Source organism: Protopterus annectens, chromosome 11.part0 (genome assembly GCF_019279795.1).
Source record: "Protopterus annectens isolate FY-2018-M chromosome 11.part0, PAN1.0, whole genome shotgun sequence".
NCBI classification, from domain to species: Eukaryota; Metazoa; Chordata; order Ceratodontiformes; family Protopteridae; genus Protopterus; species Protopterus annectens.
This window is the reverse complement of record NC_056745.1, coordinates 1,070,298,176-1,070,316,962: the sequence shown is the minus strand read 5'-3', so window position 1 is coordinate 1,070,316,962 and position 18,787 is coordinate 1,070,298,176. Positions and strand designations below refer to the sequence as shown.

The following is an 18,787-nucleotide window of genomic DNA, read 5'->3' as shown; positions in this document are numbered from 1 at the left end:
CTACACAGTACCTGGTCTGTTGCCACAGAGTTGCATGTGCACTTGTGTGCATCAGTTAAAATCCAGCTATACTACCTGGCATACCAGGACATAAGTTTTTATTCATGAGCAGTCTTCCTTTAAAACCAAGTCTCCAGCTGGCATCTAGAATGTAATAATAGCCTGGGGTGCTTCCTTTCCATCCATTATAAGTGACTTAGTGTCAGTCATTCATTTCCACTATTCAAGGATGATTCCCATCACCTGGGTCACTAATCAATAAGAGGGCATCTGGTCATTGTAAGGGCTTCATGCCTTTGTACAGATACAGACCAGCCTCTACAGACGTGTTTCAATTTTACTGTCAGAGTGAAACATGGCAATTCACCAGTATTTGCAAGAGAAGCACTGAATCTGATGATAGACATTACACCTCCATTTGTAGCTCTCAACTTTTACTATATTAGTGAAATAAACAAAAACTAATTGGGGGGAAAAACCCTAAACTAGGAACACTTTTGAAACACTAATATGATCATCTTCAAATTCTCAAATATCCTGTTTTAGCACAGGTGGAGCACAGTTTTGAGACAGAATAAGAGCTGCCCTTACAAATGGTATGCATGATGCATCTGCCAACATCTGAACAGGAAGACAGAATCTGATGACAGAGATGCCAACAGCCACAACAGAAGCACATCTCATGAAACACACAACACCTTTAATGGCTATAACAGAAGCACAGTATATGGTGACAGAGATGACACCTTCACCAACCTCTAAAACAGAAGCACAGAATCAGATGAGAGAGATGTCACCTCTACAAGTGGCTAAAACAGAAGCACAGAATCTGGTGACATAGATGTCACCTTCATCAATAGCTACAACAGAAGCACAGCATCTTGTGAAACAGACAACACCTTTAACGGCTATAACAGAAGCATAGCATATGGTGACAGAGATGTCACCTTCACCAGTAGCTACAACAGAAGCACAGCATCTCGTGAAACACACAACACATTTAATGGCTATAACAGAAGCACAGTATATGGTGACAGAGATATCACCTTCACCAATAGCTACAACAGAAGCACAGCATCTTGTGAAACAGGCAACACCTTTAACGGCTATAACAGAAACACAGTATATGGTGACAGAGATGACGCCTTCACCAACCTCTAAAACAGAAGCACCAAATCTGATGAGAGAGATGTCATCTCTACCAGTGGCTAAAACAGAAGCAGAGAATCTGATGAGAGATGTCACCTTCACCAATAGCTACACAGAAGCAGAGCATCTTGTAAAACAGACAACACCTTTAATGGCTATAACAGAAACACAGTATATGGTGACAGAGATGACACCTTCACCAACCTCTAAAACAGACGCACAGAATCTGACGAGAGACGTCACCTTCACCAATAGCTACAACAGAAGCACAGCATCTCGTGAAATCTCGTAATGGCTATAACCGAAGCACAGTATATGGTGACAGAGATGAGAAGAAGAAGAGAGAGAAGCACAGAATCTAATCAGAGAGATGTCATCTATACCAATGGCTAAAACAGATGCATAGAGTCTGATGACAGAAATGTTATGTCCAACAGTTAAACCAAAGCACAGAGTTTAATAGCAGACATTACACCTTCAACTGCAGCTAAATCGGAAACACAGTATCTGACACTTTCACCAACAGCTAAAATATATGTGCAAAACCACATGACACCACATCTACCTATTAAGTAAAGATGCAAGTTCTACATCATCGACAGCTTATTACTGTTCTTCACCTCTTTCTTAATTTCTCCAAATCTTTTGGGTTTCTAATACCCTGACGGGAATGGACCCCATTGCTTAGTCAAAGTACGATTAAAGTTCATGAAATTAATATTGTTTCACTCTTTGATGTCAGCCAGAAGTGCTCTTCGCAACACCCGCAATGTGCCCAGTAATGACTCCTTCTGCAATTTGTATGGGGTTACATGTATTGGTAACATGTCTAAATACCATTGTAGATTCTTTCTTATAAGATCCGTCGGTCCTACTACTGCTATTGGAACTGTCTGGGTATCTTTCTTCAACATTGCCCTCATTTCTGCCTGTAAATCCTTATATTTTATGACTTTGTGTCTCTGTATTCAAGACACTGTGGTCACTGGGTGTGGTGATTCAATGATCAGTGCTACTTTAATCTTCTTTTCATGGGTGACTATATCCAGTTTTCTAGCATCTACCTTTTGAACTGTTGGTAATGGGTGATCCCATGTGATGTAGACCATAATTTTCTATGATGGTTTGTGGCTTATGTTTCCAGTGTTTTTCAACCACTTCAATATCATAATGTTTGCAAATCCCCAGTGCAATAGTCTTGCCACATTATTATGCCTTTCAGTATACAGTCCTTCAGTATGTCACAACCAGCAACAAGGTGTGCAACTGCTTCCAGTTCTGTTTTACAAAACCTACATTTGTCTGTTTCTCCTACATGTTCAATGGACTTTGTAAACCAATGTGTACATAGCCCACTACCTTGGGCTGCCAATGTTAACCTTTAATCTTTTGATATGAATTTGCATCTCTTAAACCATTCCTACATTCGTGAGGTTCTTCCAGACATTTTCTATACTTGCAACTATATGCATTTTCCACATTTCTTGCCTTCTCATCTGATCCTTCAGCTTATATTCTTTCTTTTGTTTTTTTGGCACATTCAGTTACTGCCTGATTTTTATCTACTTCTGATTTGATTTCCATTCCTCCTTGATGCTGATATGCTTCAGCTAGACTAAGCAGAGAAGTCATCTTAGATTTCTTCTCCTCGTGTTTCAAAACTTTCACTACATTTGGGTCTTGTGAGGTCAGCAGATATGTGTGCAGTCCCACAACTGCAGTTCTATACATGTAATCAATTTCAAGGAGGCTATCCCTCCTTCAGAACAGGGACTATATAAGCTTGGTATGCATTAATTTTTATAAATCATTTGGAGAGAATGCCGCATCCTTCTTCCTTTCCTGTCTAATCTATCCAACACGTTTTGGGGCTAATCGATCACTCCAAAACTGTAAGTTAGGACAGGAAGAGTAAATTGGTTTATAGCCTGAATTTTGTTCCTAGATGTCAACTCTGTTTTCAGGATTACTTTAAGTCTTCTAAAGTATTACTTACTAAGTTTCATTTACATTTGTGCATACTTTATTGCTGATCCTTCATCAATTCTCAAATATTTATGCACTCCCTCTTGCTCAAGTTATTTTATATCACATTCTTGTCCCAAACTGATGTTTTCTTGGTGCTACAGTTTTCCTGCTTTATAGGTTGCTTTTACACATTTACCAAGACCAAATGACATTCTTACATCATCTGCAAAAGTTTTGACAACTTGCAGTTGTGCTTTCAGTTCCTCATCTGATGAGCTATGCAGTTTTAAATCATCGACAAAGAGAAGATGAGAAGTATTTACATTTGTTGTTTTCTAGGAGCCAAATTATAGCCATGGTCTAAGCTGTTCAGTAGACAGCTTAATGGGTTAAGGGCAAGGCAGAGCAGCAGCAGTGACAGTGTCACCCTGGAATATCCCCCTTTGAATTTTTATACCAGGGATAATAATTTGTTCTTTATCATGGCTTAATTGCAAAGTGGTCTGCCACTGTTTCATGGTCACTGTAATTTAGTCGATCAGTGCAGGGTGTTATACATTTTTAAGAACTCTTTTATCCATGAATGCGGGATACAATCAAATGCTTTTTTGTAGTCAGTCCATGCCATACTTAGATTCTTCCCCTTTGTACAGTTCTCCAGTATGACTTCAACAACAAAATGATCCTTTGTTCCATATCACTTTCTTTTATTGCCCTTGTGTTCTATTGCCATAATTGAGTTTTCTTCTAAATGACTATAAACTCTGTCAGCATCAACTTCAGTGTATAGATTAACATGTTGTTGAAAGGCAAACTATTGGTCTATAATTTTTAGTGTAGCTTACAGTTTCACTCTTAAGTAGGAGCATTGTTTTTCCTGTTGTTAGCCTGGTTGGTGTCTGTTAGGGGTGTGCGTATAAATAGTTATTACTTGTGGTTAAATCTTCATGTAAAAATGTTAATACTTTTAACCAGAAGTTAGGTACTGCATTTAGACCTGGGGTTTTCCAGTTAGAGGCTTTTCTTAACTTTGTTTCAACCTCTGGCTGTTACTTCATTCCATTTCATATCCTGTACCTTTAAACTTCTTCTTTTTTTCTTTTACTTTTTCTATCCATTTAGCATCTTTGCAATGTCCCACAGGGTCTACATAAATACTTCACCAAAATATATCTACTTCTTTTTTTGATGGTCTTTCAATTCCTTTTACCTTGTTTCCCAAATTCTCTAAAAACTATTTTGGGTCATCAATAAATTGCTTATTTTCTATGTTTCCTTTACCTTTATCTGTGGATCTTCTTAGTTTTTTTCTGCCTGTGCTGAGATTTTTAGTTTATTTGCAATAGTGCATGATATATCCTGATCTGTTCTAATACTGTGCATTGCTTTTATTGCATCTATCTTTCTAAGTATTTTTGTTGATCTTTTCCCTCTTCTATATTCTTCTAACAGTGACACTGCTTGCTTTAATTGCTTTATAGTTTTCGCTATTCAATACTTGATGGTATTCGATTTCTCCCCTTCCTTTCCTTCATCACCCTGTGTTCTTGTCACAGAACTTTATCAGTTATTAATTTAGCTGCACAGTAATATATCCTGTTTACTTCTGTTATATTGCATGGATCTCTATGGACAGTCCTAATTACTGTTTTCATTTGTTTTATCAAACTTCTGACTTTTGGGTTTTATTGATCTTCTGCAGTCTGTTACTTTTATTGATCTTAATATGTCTATCTCTATTAAATCAAGCAACTCTTCTCTTAGCTCATTTTCTAATAAACTGAGGGCACATTTTTTGTTTTCCATTTCCTGCTGGCATTCTATAGAAAGTTCTATAACATCTTCGTATGGCACATTCTCTTTAATTTCATACTGTGTCATCTGTTACTCTGTCATATGGGAACTCACTACTCAACATTGACTGTGTCAGATAGGGCTACCACCTGTCCCACTTTGCGAGGGACAGTCCCTCTTTGGCCAGTTGTGTCCTGCATAAAAATTGAAATAATGGTAAATGTCCTGAGATATTAGGACAAACATATTTCCTATATTTAATGTAACAGTTGCATAAAACAGTTATTCTGTTTCTGAAATACCTAAATGTTATAAGAAACAGAATAAGCAATTAAATGCTACAAGAATAAGCATTTATGTAGGCAAAACAGTGAAGTTCTGTCCTATGTTCTGGCTGTGGGTATGTTTTGCCTTGCAAAATCTGACGTTGGAACAAAACATGTCCCACTTTGGGCATTTGAAAAGGTGGCAACCCTAGCATCAGAGCTTCCACAGTTTTCCTGTTCCTTCCCTTGCTGTCCAGCTTCAAGTGAACATTTGTTTCCTGTTGAAGGCTCCAAAATATCTTCATATGGCATCTAACCAGTTCCTTCCCATTCCACTGGTTTCCCCTTAATGTGGATGTCCATTACTCTATCCTGTTGTGGTGCTTTCAAATTAGATTTTCTACACTGAATCCTTCACTTTGCAGGTACTCCATAACTTCAACTTATATTTCTTCAGGTGTCTCCTGGTTTTCCTGCTTCTCCTTACTTTGTGGACTCACTCCACCCTGCTGCGGTGTAACCTGTGTTAGACCTTCTACACCAAATCCTTCACTTCGCAGGCACTCCATAACTTCAACTTATATTTTTTTAACTTCTACTTTACTAATCTTCTTTTCTATATTCCCTCTTTGTGATATTATTTTTTTATTGTGAAACTTTCTATACCTGGCTGCCTTTGCTTGTATTTCTCTTTGAATGTCTTTGGGGCTGCCTTCTTTATGTTGATTAATTTGGCTTCTGCCTTTGCATAAATATTACACCATATCAAATCTCTCTTTCTTTTCATGTCCATATTTCTTTTTTATACTTTTCAAAAATCTCTAGGTTTTGTTGCTTATATTTTTGCACTTCCTCAGATGCTTCCTTTTCCAAACAGATCAAAGTGTATTGATCTGTATACTGTTTTACACAAATCTGTTGTATTACTGAACATAAATTTTTATTTGAGGCTTCTGATAGTTTTTCTTGTTGAAGTTTTTTTTCCCCTCTAATTTCTCTCAATATTTTTGTATATCTTATGTCTGGAAATTCTGAGCTTGTTGCATAATAGTAACAATATATAATTTCTTTCTTATCTTTAATAGTCCGCTCTATTGTCTTTATAGCTCTTCTTTGGCCTATCAGTTTTTGTGAATTTTGTGGACTGCTACTTCCTTCTACAATGGGGGGGGGGGCATCCTCCACCTGGGCATGGCCTGGCCTGGCCCCATTGTAGCAATGTTTCTGTATTTTGAGGATTCTACATGATCACTTTTTCCAGTCCTGGCACCAATACACCTACCAGGATTGGACACTTTTTTATCCTGGGTCTTGTGCAACCAGCTATCTTTTTTTTTTTTTAATTTTTGACCTACGTCTGTCCATGGTATATGCTATATAAATAGTCTATATATCAGTGTTGTATTGGTGAGATTTTATGAAAAACATGGTCTACGTCATGAAGGTACTCTCCAAAACTTGAGGATGAATTCAATTTCAGCAATACTGCTCTCCTTTGCTTGCTGACTTATCATCTCTCCATTCGGACAACAAAGAGCTGCCTTATATCCCTTGAATACATCAAAGAATTATTACTATTCTTGATCCAATCACACTTTTAGTAAGTCAAGTCATGCTCTATCCCTTCTGCAAAATAATACTCCTCCCAAAGACACACACCTTGCAACTGCTAGTTATGCTCTATCAGTGACATGTAGTTTTTTATTTGCAAGATGCTTCCAATTTGTATTCCATGTATTGTCTTAAGATACTTAAAAGATTTTACCATATTCACCCCAAGTATTTTCCTAAATACTTTATTGACCCTTTGTCTGCTAAGCACTATGTAGCCTCTTATTGCTCTTGCACCCTTTCATTCTCCTGTATTAGGTATCCCCAGCATAGCACATAGCTGTCAACTGGAAGGGCCATCACCCACTGAGACACAGAGGTGGCATGTGCCCTCACTGACATCCCAGCATAGACAGCATTTCCTATGAGGCTGATATGGCCATCTACATCACTGTTGAATATCCTACTGTCTCTCTGATGACGTAATAGGCTCTTGATAATAGTGGTAAGTTGTTGCAAGCCTGTAGAGCTCTGCTACACTTTCTTACATTGTTTCATTGCATGTTTGCATGGACTGTTCTTTTGGATGTTGGTTTTAATATGTGTTTTACTGCTGGAGCTGCTGGACCTGATGTCATGTAACATGTGTTACTCTTGTTGTATGACTTCATATATTGAGTTTTACACCATGTTTTAGCCTGAAAGAAGCTGAATTTGGTTTATATTATTTGGTATCTACTGTTTCCAGGCACTCCAAAGTTTTTGAGGGAAAGTTACGCCTCAGAATTCTAGCAAAGTACGACTGCTGATGTTTAGCAGAGTTTGGAACTTAAGATACTTATTTTTAGCAAAGCTGACATCTTTTAGTCAAAATGGAATGAATTTGGAGTTTCATGTTTTCTTCCACTCCAAAGTTTTCAGGGGACAGATCTATTTTGAAGCTGTGACAAGAAGAACTAATAACACTGATCAGGCAAGTTTGGAACTGCTTCAGTGTGGAGACTTACTTTTGCCACATGTAACTTTTTAAGATCATTGTAAACAGCATCTTTAAGTCTGTTAATTAATTTTAACATGTTGTGTTATTACTCGAATGCTGCCTTGTTTGTGTATGGTTGTTTGTAGAGAATTTGATCTCTGGGTTAAACTTTTAGAACTGGTTTGCCCTCACAGTATTTAAGTATTTTGTTACATCTACAGCTATTCATTTTGAACATTGTTTGCATTTTGCGTGGCATATTTACTGAATGTCAATTAGGTAGCTATAGTGCAAATTTTACTCTGCATTGTTATATTACTGCCAGTCATCATTTGCTGCTTTATATTAATAGGTTTCCAATATTTTTTTTTCTTTGCAAATGTATTTCATTTACCTGGTTTAGGGATATTACTACAATTTATCATTATTCAGTTGTTTAAGTTTGGTTTTCTGTGAAGTGTTTAGGTAATAAAGTACTATAATAAACTTGAACTTGGACTCTATGGCATGATTCCAAATGACTTGCTCTCAGTGTAAGTGACTTACTGTGGTGTAAATCTGCCCTGATTCTGAAAAACTTGCTCTTGGTGTAACTGACTTACTTCAGTGTAAGGTCTCTCTATAAACAGCCTTACAGGGGGCCCGAGGCACATTCCATTCACACACCAAAAAGGACTGCCATCACCAGCTTGGGATCACCAAATTATATCCTCAGTTCTGGACACTTCAATGTTATGTAAGCCTCTGTTTACATAGTGGTGACTGGCCAGTTGGAAATGACCCCCATCTCCTCTCCATAGTATGGATAAACTGGCACTTTCCATTCATTCCCACTCTTCACCACCAGCTCTTCCAGCACCCAAGTCACTATTCAAACTCACTTTGCTGCAATCAGTGTGTTACCTCCTTTGCTACAAAGCCGGTCAAAGTATTTTTTTTCTTTTAGACTACACATGCTAAGTTCTCCCAGACCCTCATTATATACCTTTTGGAAAGAACCAGGACTGCATTTATAGTTTTTCTACTAGCTATATCTGGTAAATGTATTCAGGATGCTAAGGCCTAGCCCAAAGGCACCTAGTATTCTAGATGGGTTCCCATGAACAGTCTATAAAGAAGCCTTGTGCTGCTTTGGTGAAACGTCTTGTCAGATATCTGAGAATCCCCCACTTTTCCCTATTACTCTGCCATTGCTTATTTTTTGTTATCTAGTATGACTTTTTTACTCACTTCCTGATTTGCTGCTATTGTCATTTTCCCTTCCAAATCTGCACTGCTCCCTTGTTTTTTTGTTCTTCTTTTTTCCTCGTGTATTAGTTTGAAATGTTTGCACTCAGTGTGTGTTGGCATGTGTTAGGTCATTCTTTTAATCTTGCTGAGTATCTTCTCATCTTTTCTACAAGCTGTTTTGCATTAACTCCACCGCACAGTTCTTTGTTTCCTGCAAAAAGTACATTTTTTTCTAGGCTTTATTCAGTATCTGTTATAAAGACATTCGAAAGGACTGGCCTTAGTAAAGGCCACTCTCCTTTCATTACTACGTCTTTTATTGTTACCTCCTGTGTTCTAATGCCCATCCAGTGTTAATCTTCTGTGATGTACTATGTAGCATGTCTTGCTAAATTATAAGTAAGGAAGACCTACTCTTTCTCTCTCTCTCTCTTTTTTTTTTTTGGTTACTTATTTCAGTACCCTGCTCACCCAGTGGAAAAAAATCCTTTAGACTTATCATGACTTTGGCATAATTGCATATTGTCATATGTCAAGTGCCCCATTATCTTCTGGCTATTCTAAATTAGGTGCTGCAATGTTAATACTTGAAACATTTTATCAGTTAGTCAGTTGTAAGTAAAGCTAATGTTTCAGTACTTTAAAATGGTTATTGTCACATATTACCTGCGTCTCTTCCATTTCTGCATGTCTCGGAGAAAAGATGAGTTTGATTGTTATCTATGATTTTCCCTTATCTCAATGTTTATGCAATCTTGAAGTGGTACAGAGATCTTGGCTGTGAGGACACAGCCCTTACATGGGGGGGGCAAAGTATTGATTTTTACAAATATACAGCACTTTGTTATGTAAAATTGTTATGTTTACATTATTTTATTATTTTAATACATTGCTTATAGTGTTATGGGATACACTGTTGAATCCCTAAAATTCTGTACTTCATCATCAGCTCCATGATGGTCCCTTCAATTGCAGTCACATTTATTTGCAACTACTACCTTTCTTATTATTTCTTATTCTTAGATATTGGAAACATCTGTTTTCTTTTAATCTTCAGAAAAGTTATCCTCCTCCTATAATCTGTTAAAAAGAGTAGTAGGCTGTATTGCTACTCTCCTCTTTAGTTTGTAAACGATTCTGGAATGCATCCCATTAGACTCATTGCCACATGTAGTTTTATCTGTTATTATTATTCAGCTTATAGAAATATTATACTTTAAAGTGATGCCAGGATAAGTTCTGGTATCCCCATGGCCATCTAAAGCATAAAGCCCATTATCAGAAAATGGATGGATAGAAAAACTAGTGCACTGGTAAAGGTGCACTGGCTATGTGACACTGCACCATAAGGAGACACCTGTGACCTTGTACATAAATTCATGAAATATGAACATGCAAGCCACAAAAACAAATAATTGCTCCTACGCAGCCTTTTTTTCACCTTTTCCTACTTCATTTTGTATTCCCCACAACTACCACAACTACACACAGTGGATCCTGAAGGACCCTGACTCAGGCTCTTGTGTTTCAAGCATCTTTACGCTGAATGGATACAGAAAGATGATCTGCATTCTGTTTTGCTAATCTTACAGCAGTAAAGTATGGAGGCCTAATGTAATATTAAGTGCTGTGCTGATGACATATATGATTTCAAATGTCGTACTGTAAAGTCTACATTTTCAATAATCACAAGTAGTAATCCTCGTGTCATCGAACGTATGTTTTATATACACAGGAAGAATTAAAGTGCTACTTCGTTACCAGTACATACCAGCAAGTAAAATAAAAGCTACAAATTAAGCAAAAATGTTTTCCTCAGTATATATGACTGCATACAGCATTTTTAATTTATAAAATTGCTTACACGTCTTTTATTTAATATAGTATAAAAATGTCATAAACTTTAAAAAACTAATTTTGGCAAGGAAGGCAGCACTCCATATCTTCTTCCAGTCTGTGACTTTATTTAATATAGTACAAAAATGTCATAAACCTTAAAGAACTACTTTTGGCAAGGGAGGCAGCATCCCATGTCTTCCTCTGGTATGTGACCTTTGGCTGCCATAATGCTCATTTAGTGCAACTTGCACAAGGAAATAACTTGCTAAGCATATTACGGCAAAGTTCAACTGTGTAGTCACTGTTTTCCATAGAAAATCACTGCCTGTGCACTTTCTAAGTGTGCACCAGCTGTCATCCCTTTCTTATGGGAGTTTCTTCATGTTTATGTGACCATGATGTTGGTACATATGTGAAACTTCTAGCCAGATGAGTGGCTTGCCTCCCACAGGAGTAGGACAAAATGCTTACAATTATTTTTGTTAATGTGCTGATTTCCTAACTAGTTATATACAGCAAGATCCTTCCTTGCTGAGCTGTAACTCTGTAAGTCATAGCAAAAGCATGAGCTTCACTCCCCCACTACTCTGCACTATGAATATACAAACTCTGGAACTGCACCAACTCTGAGAAAAATGAAAAAGTGATGTTTCCACAAAATTACCATGACTCCACACTTCCACTACAAGTGGACAAAACTGAGTGTGCTGAAGACTAGAATCCCCAAACTGCATTTGTCAAAAAATGGCCAAAGAAACATTTTTAAGTGTTGAACTTATATATACCAACTCCACAGTTGCACCAACATGGAGAAGAGGGAAATCCCCTGGAAAAAAGCATCATTGCTGGCAGTACTCACCAACAACGACTTCCTATGGAAGAACTCTTATCATCAGCGGGTAAACATCAGGCAACTAAAGCTCGAGAGTTCAATCCTCATCCACCCTGACCCCCACACCCTCGTGCTCCAGTTATACGTAATCTGAGGAATGTGAAGTCATACATCTTTGTAGAATTTATTTGTTAAACTGAGTAAAAATGTAATCAACTTAATTTTGTTAGTGATATATTTACTATTCTTTGTACCAGATAAAATTGGGTATTGATGATTAATACTTTTGTTGTGTCAAGTTCAGCAAAATATTTTTAGAAAGCAAGTCACTGAATTATTTATTAAGTTCCCATAAAGCTCTTATTTAATTTGCTACTGTCACTTTCCTATAAAAAATATTTCTACCTACAAACGTTATTTACTTTCCTTTCTAAAGATTCTACATCTGTATGTATGTATGCATTAAGGCTGCCAGAATCCCAGTAAGTGTATGCTGGTCAACTAATACCACTGACTGCAATGGGGTAGGAGTCCAGTCTTTAATTTCTACAAGATCCTGATTATGTATAAAACAAAAAGTTACTCTCAAGCCATCATGTTTTATTATCATTTTCTTTATATAACTTCACTAGGCCTGGTGCTTGCATTTCTCGTTTTCTATGTACTTGCCTGGCCTAGTCTGTATAAGAAGTTTGTGCTTCCCCCTTTACCTTTTTTTCACACTTTCTTACTGGTCTTCTTTATGATACTTTTGATCATGCTTCCACAGGAGTTTTAATCTCACACACGCACACACACACACACACACACACACACACACACACACACACACACACACACACACACACACACATTAACCATCCTACTTTCTACCTCCCAAACATTCACAGAAGCAGGTATCTTGAAATGAATACGTTTTTTCCTCTCACGGCTAAGGGCAGTGCTTCCTTGTCATCGTATTTCCGTCTTCTCGTTGTGTATCTCTCTTACAGAGGAGTATGCATTCTCCACACCAATGGTTGTTCTGTCTCTTTTCACTGTGATCCAGCCACAGACTATATGAGTACTCCACATCTGTCCATGTTGTAGTTTTGTAGGTGATTGTTTTTATACCAGGTGTTCTATAGCCGCAATAAGTTGCTACCAAAATAGTAATCAGATTCAAACCAAACAATTATAAGGCACTGGTTCATACTGAGTCACACTTTTATCCCAGCAAGGACACTCTCTCGTTCTATATTCCATTTTACAGTCTAAGTACATGGAATATACAAAACCCCGTAACTTTCTGAAAATGTGTTTTCATCATAACACACCCTAGAGTGACTGATGATAAAATAAAGTAACTAGTTAACCAAACGTTTTGACAGCCTCTGTTAGGCCACCGGTCACTCTCCTTAGCATGCTTGTTGAAATGGTTAAACAAGGCCCAGTCATGACCTTGGCAGAATTCTAACGTTTCTGGAACACTTGTTAACAGATTTTTCATTGATGAAGGAGGCAAGTTTATCTGCAAAAACCTTGATAATAACTATATTTCAATAATTTGATGATCCAACAAGTTATTCAGATTTGGTTCTCTCCACAAGTCCAGACTCTTGGATATCTCAATAATTAAAATATTATTAAAATCCATCAGTTAAAATGATTAGCAACTCTGTCCCTCTTGAATCTGTTATGTGCTGACCTTCAAAGGACTGTAAACAACTGAAATAATGTGTCCACTCCAGTAATGCAAAGAGCAATTCACAGAGCCATACAAAAAAAGAGAGAGAGGGAGAGAGAGAGAGAGAGAGAAAGAAAGAAAGAATGCCTTATTCAATTTGGGAGTAGGTAACAAATATGGACCAGAGATGAAACGCTAAACTTACTGTCTTGTTTTTTTTATTTTTTTATTTTTTTTTACAAAATCATAATATGACCATAGATTCCACAACTACTGCTTTCTCAAAAATGTCTTAATTTCTCCAGACTCAACATCTGACCTCATTGTGTACTCCCAAATGTTACTGATTAAAATGTTTGATGGCAGTGGGTATATCTTTTTCACAAACTATAGAACTTCCAAAACTAGTTTAGCAAAGAATACATAAAAGGTTTTCAGTGTTGCCACTTACTGGAACATACTTAAATCTTATTTTGGTTTAAGACATTTACAGAGACATTCTATGGAGCACAATCTAGTTTTAGACTTATAATAGTCTAAATCCATTTTTTCAAAAAAAAAAAGGTCAACACAGAATATCTTCTTTCTACAATATGGGAGGATACAAACTTTCCCAACTCATATAAAACTCCTCTCTCCATTGTATATAGTCACCTCTGAGACTATCACATCATAGAGAATAAATGTATCATGTACAGTCAGTCATCTCAGATTCACAGCAATAATGAGGTCTGGTAACAAGACTAGAAAACTAAAGCTGAGCTATTTATGCATTGCTTCTTGTGATTAAGGATATGTGGTTTGATTCCTGCTGCCTCTCTTTTCCTATTGTGTGACTTTCAGCAAGTAATTTAACCAGTCAGTGTTTAAGGGTTGCCCTTGTGTCCAGGAAGCTTACCCAGTTAACAAAAGAGCAAACAAGGCAAACACATAACAAAATTGGCCAATACACATTAATTAGTGGTTCCATGCAAACTAAATGAATGCTGGGAAATGCCATTCCCATGACAGATGCAAACACATCCTCGTTTACCTTTAAATACACCAAAATCTGTTTACCTGCAAAAATAAAACTACCCTGAGCCATTCTCAGCAGAAATTCTACCCAAAACAGAAATCAGTTTCAGCACCATCTACATATTGCACAGCTGCATTACCAGTGGACTTTTCACTACTTTTTCATCTAGGAACATTTTTAGATTCATGCACTTTACCATACTGACTTAAAAATCTAAATAACAAATCTAGCTTAGCACTTAAAAGTCAGAGACAACCACAAAAGTGAAGAAAAAATTGACATTTTTTTATTATGCACAATTAATATTAAATGCATACACGTACTACCAATACTATGTTTGTTTTAGTGCCCTGCTGTAAACTACAGAATACAATACAATATACACTTCAAAGTATAATAAAAAAACAAGCCCTCTGTGAACAAAAGCATATCCATTATTGTATGAAAGCTAGATTTTGAATACTTATTGATACAGTATGACACTATTGAAATCCATATCACCAGTCCTGCTGTTCTGCTTAACTTGCCACCTACAGCAGCTCTCACAGAATGACGTTTGCAAACAAAAGTGCTAATAAGACCAGCAGGGTTACTACTGTGTAATGTTTTCTCATCTATAACACCCTCTGGAACCCACTTCTGTACACATAAATCCTAGTAGTTATTTAATCATGGGATATGTCTTTTTGCTCTACCCCACTTTTCTGAGCAAAATTAACTGAACAAAAATCTGAAACAAACTCCCTTTCACTCTATCATAGTTCCATTGTGTAAAATGTTTTCTTTAACTTGTACTGTTTTTTCTACAAGTAGCAAAAAGTGCTTGTTCTCAAATACTATTTATTTTGCATTCTTTTTCAAATAATATTAATGGACATACATTATTTTATTAAATAAAATTTTACAACAGTTTTAATCATATCTACATCAGCTTAGGAAATCAGGCCAGGAAGAATTCTCTTCTCTACTTTTCCATGGAAAGTAAGATATATGGTATAAATATGGATTCCAATTATTAACAAATTTTACTGATAGATTTTTTTGGCCTATCATCTACAAATGGAAAACAACACCACCCTTCTGATAAATAAACATACTGCTCAGTTTCAGGCCAACAGCTTCTGAAACTTCTGATCACTACTAAATGGCTTGTATGCGTATTTAGGTTACCCTTTTATGTATGATAACGTTGTTGAGGAGGCAGTGAAAACAGATGCAGAAACAACAACAAAAATAACAACAACTACTATTTGAAGAACAGATTGTCCTGTCTGTTCATCTTCTCATTCTCCCTTTCTCTCTCTCTTTCTTTTTTTCTTTCATCATGGAAAAGTTTAAAGCATCTGGATATTACCCATCTCACAAATGATAGCTAACTTTACTCATTGTTTGGCAATACGGAAATAATTATTTGTGAGCAGCAGAAAATGACAATTGAGTGCATTTAACTAAGCTGTATATTATTTAATCTGTATATTTTCCTCTCCCTGAGGTATCTTACCTCATCACTGGTTTCATAAGAAAACAGTAATAAAACTCATAACAATGAAAATATTTTGTTAACTTTAGTTTCACAGTTCCTACTGTGGTCAATTAGCTAGCATCTTACCAAAGAGGACACATGCAACAATAAGACCCATTTATAAGGAATATGATGCAATATTTTTTGTGCATTTCTCTCAAATGAACTTGGAGTACTTTCATATTTTGGTTTTATCATATTTTTTTTTAACATTTTTTTTATTTTAAAGAACATTTTAATTTTACATTTTCTAAACATGCTGCAAATTTAAACTAGCTGCAGCCATACAATGAACTCTAATATATATATATATATATATATATATATATATATATATATATATATATATATATATATATATATATATATATATATATATATATATATATATATATATACTTACATGTATAACTATGAATTTCTCTCTCTCTCTCTCTCTCTCTCTCTCTCTCTATATATATATCAGCATCAACCTCCTCTTTAACCATTTTGTACATGGAGTTGAGGTGCCACCTATACAGATAGTTAAGATAGCTATCGATACACACACACACACACACACACACACGTTAAGTATAAAAACTCATTAAAATATATGTGCTTAAGTGAATAAATGACGTGTTGCATCCCCAAGAATCTTGTTTTCTACTGCTCTGTGCTTAAACATAAACTCTCTCTCTCTGTGCTTAAACATAAACTGTAAAGCATGCAGTTCTTACCATCGCCAATGCTTATCTTTACGTTTCAGAAAGAAACAGATTAAATGAATACATTTTCCAAAAGATATACTATCTTTATGAAACAGCGGACACAGCACAGTGCTCTTTTAAGATATGTTGATGTTTTAGATACAAGATTATATGAACATTTTAATGATGATATACATATTGCAAATGAATGACACACTTCTGTGATGAACCTAACTCACTGTCTCTAGAAACATGTAAAGGTTAACTAACAGTTTTCAGGAATAATTCAGTTAGCACGACCCATTAACACCCAAAAGTCTGCAAAGTTGTTAGCGTTTTAAAATATTCTGATTGCCATTCCCCGATTAGTTTTGTCATTTTAAATAAAACATTTCGGAATATTTGCAAATATTGGAGAACTGGGAAAATGATGGAGAATTCTAAGCGCAGGTATTTTATTCTTTACGAGAATTTATTCACGTTTCGTAAACAAACTGTGCAACACTTAATTCATGATATAATCATAAGCTAAAATGCAAAGGGAAAGCCGGAATGCATAAACGTGGAAGGCTGCGTGATCTATAATCAGAAAATACTACAGAGGGAAATGAATAAACAGTAATGAGTTAGTACAAGGAATAACTTCCAACACATTAGAAGGGCACCATTCACACATCCCAGCCCCAAAACTCCAACAGCAGTATTATCATGCATTAGAATTACTTAATTAGTATTTATATGTTAACCAGGCAAGTAGACTGAGTCAGAATTGGCCTTTTATAAAAGGAGTGTGATCATTTCCATTTATGCCAAATTAAGACTAAAAGAAAATAATAATAGTAAAAGCACATATTACCTGTAGAAGAAACCGCTACTTCGCAGTACAGGGAGAATGCTATAGACATCATCAAACATTAGAGGTGCTGTATTGAGCTCCGCCAGAAAATTAACTATTACTCATCCTGGCATACTGAGGAATTTGCAAGTTATCACAGCTTGGCAACTGCAATAAATATCTTATGAAGACAATACAGTATAAAGCTCTCTGCCTCCGCGGCATCTGCGATCTAATGCTTTAGCGATATTATCAGTTTGCAGACAGCACACCAGCCTCCCACCCCCATCCGTTTGGCATGCCTCTGTGCTATTTGATTCGGTACTGCTATGAAGGCTTCTAACTGTGATTGGACATAATATCTGTTATTCTTTTACTATTATTACTGACTGCCGTACTGATGGGGAGAGGAGGAGACGGTACTAGACGACGTCATCATCACATGAACGTGGATAGTAAACGAACCGCGTGCATGTTGCTTCCAGTCGTGTGAGAGTCGTACAGATGTACATATAGACACGAACGCGCGCGCACCCCCCCCCCCACACACACACACACACGCGCGCGCGCATGCGTGAGTGTGTGTGTGTGTGTGTGTGTGTGTGTGTGTGTGTGTGTGTGTGTGTGTATATATATATATATATATATATATATATATAGGGCTGATAGCCTAGTACCTACCTATGAACCTATAAGACTGCTGCATGTACGCTTGAGACTATCAGTTACTAGTAAAGATATAGGCTGTATTTAGGAGAAGCACTTAAGATATAGGGAAGGAGTTTGCAAAGTAACTGATGAGGGAAAGCTGAACAGAAATAGGGAAGATCTGAGTGGAGATGAACTGTCCAATATTTATTAGCAAAATTATTTTGAAAATTTAGATTAACCAGAACTCAAAAACATTACTGAGATTTGAACAAAAATGTTGTTTTTGATCTAATATATATTCAAATTGCATACAGTGTTACAGATTGTATGCAAAATATAGAGTTCTCATCAGAAAATTATCGTACATTTCTATATTAAAAGGTAGTAGGCATACATAATAAAATGGGGGGAGAGTTTCTTAATTGCATGTATATTTACTTTTAATCTGATTTGTACAATACTGTTTTTAAGGATGAAAGCTTTCCATGTCTATGACAGTCAATGGCAGCTCATTCCAAATGTCATTTACATAGAGTATGACTAAGGTTCACAGCAGGAATTTTTGGACCTACATGTTTTTATTTGGAGTGTTTGTTAGGAATGTAGGTGTCATGTGAGGCAGTTAGCATGGTACAATGAGCTGCAGTTGAAGATTTTTGGAGGGATATTGCTTAAAACCATGTAGGGGTTGCACAGTTGGAAGGTGGGCAAACTACTTTTAAAGAATGGCTGGGATGCATTTTGTCAAAGAGTATAGTGATGTGCATTTACAGTCAGTTTAGTATATGTTTTGCTAAT

The 18,787-nt window shown here is 36.4% G+C and overlaps 1 protein-coding gene across 11 annotated transcripts in view; it reads right to left on the bottom strand.

The window, feature by feature from the left end:
* Positions 1-17,607, bottom strand: part of MGAT4C (MGAT4 family member C) — a 3,121,932-nt gene extending 3,104,325 nt beyond the window's left edge. For all 11 annotated transcript variants that reach the window (XM_044088415.1, XM_044088414.1, XM_044088413.1 and 8 more), the window contains exon 1: positions 17,360-17,607. The gene's annotated coding sequence lies outside the window, so the exon portion shown is untranslated. The remainder of the gene's footprint in view (positions 1-17,359) is intronic.
* Between the last annotated feature and the right edge of the window lie 1,180 nt (positions 17,608-18,787).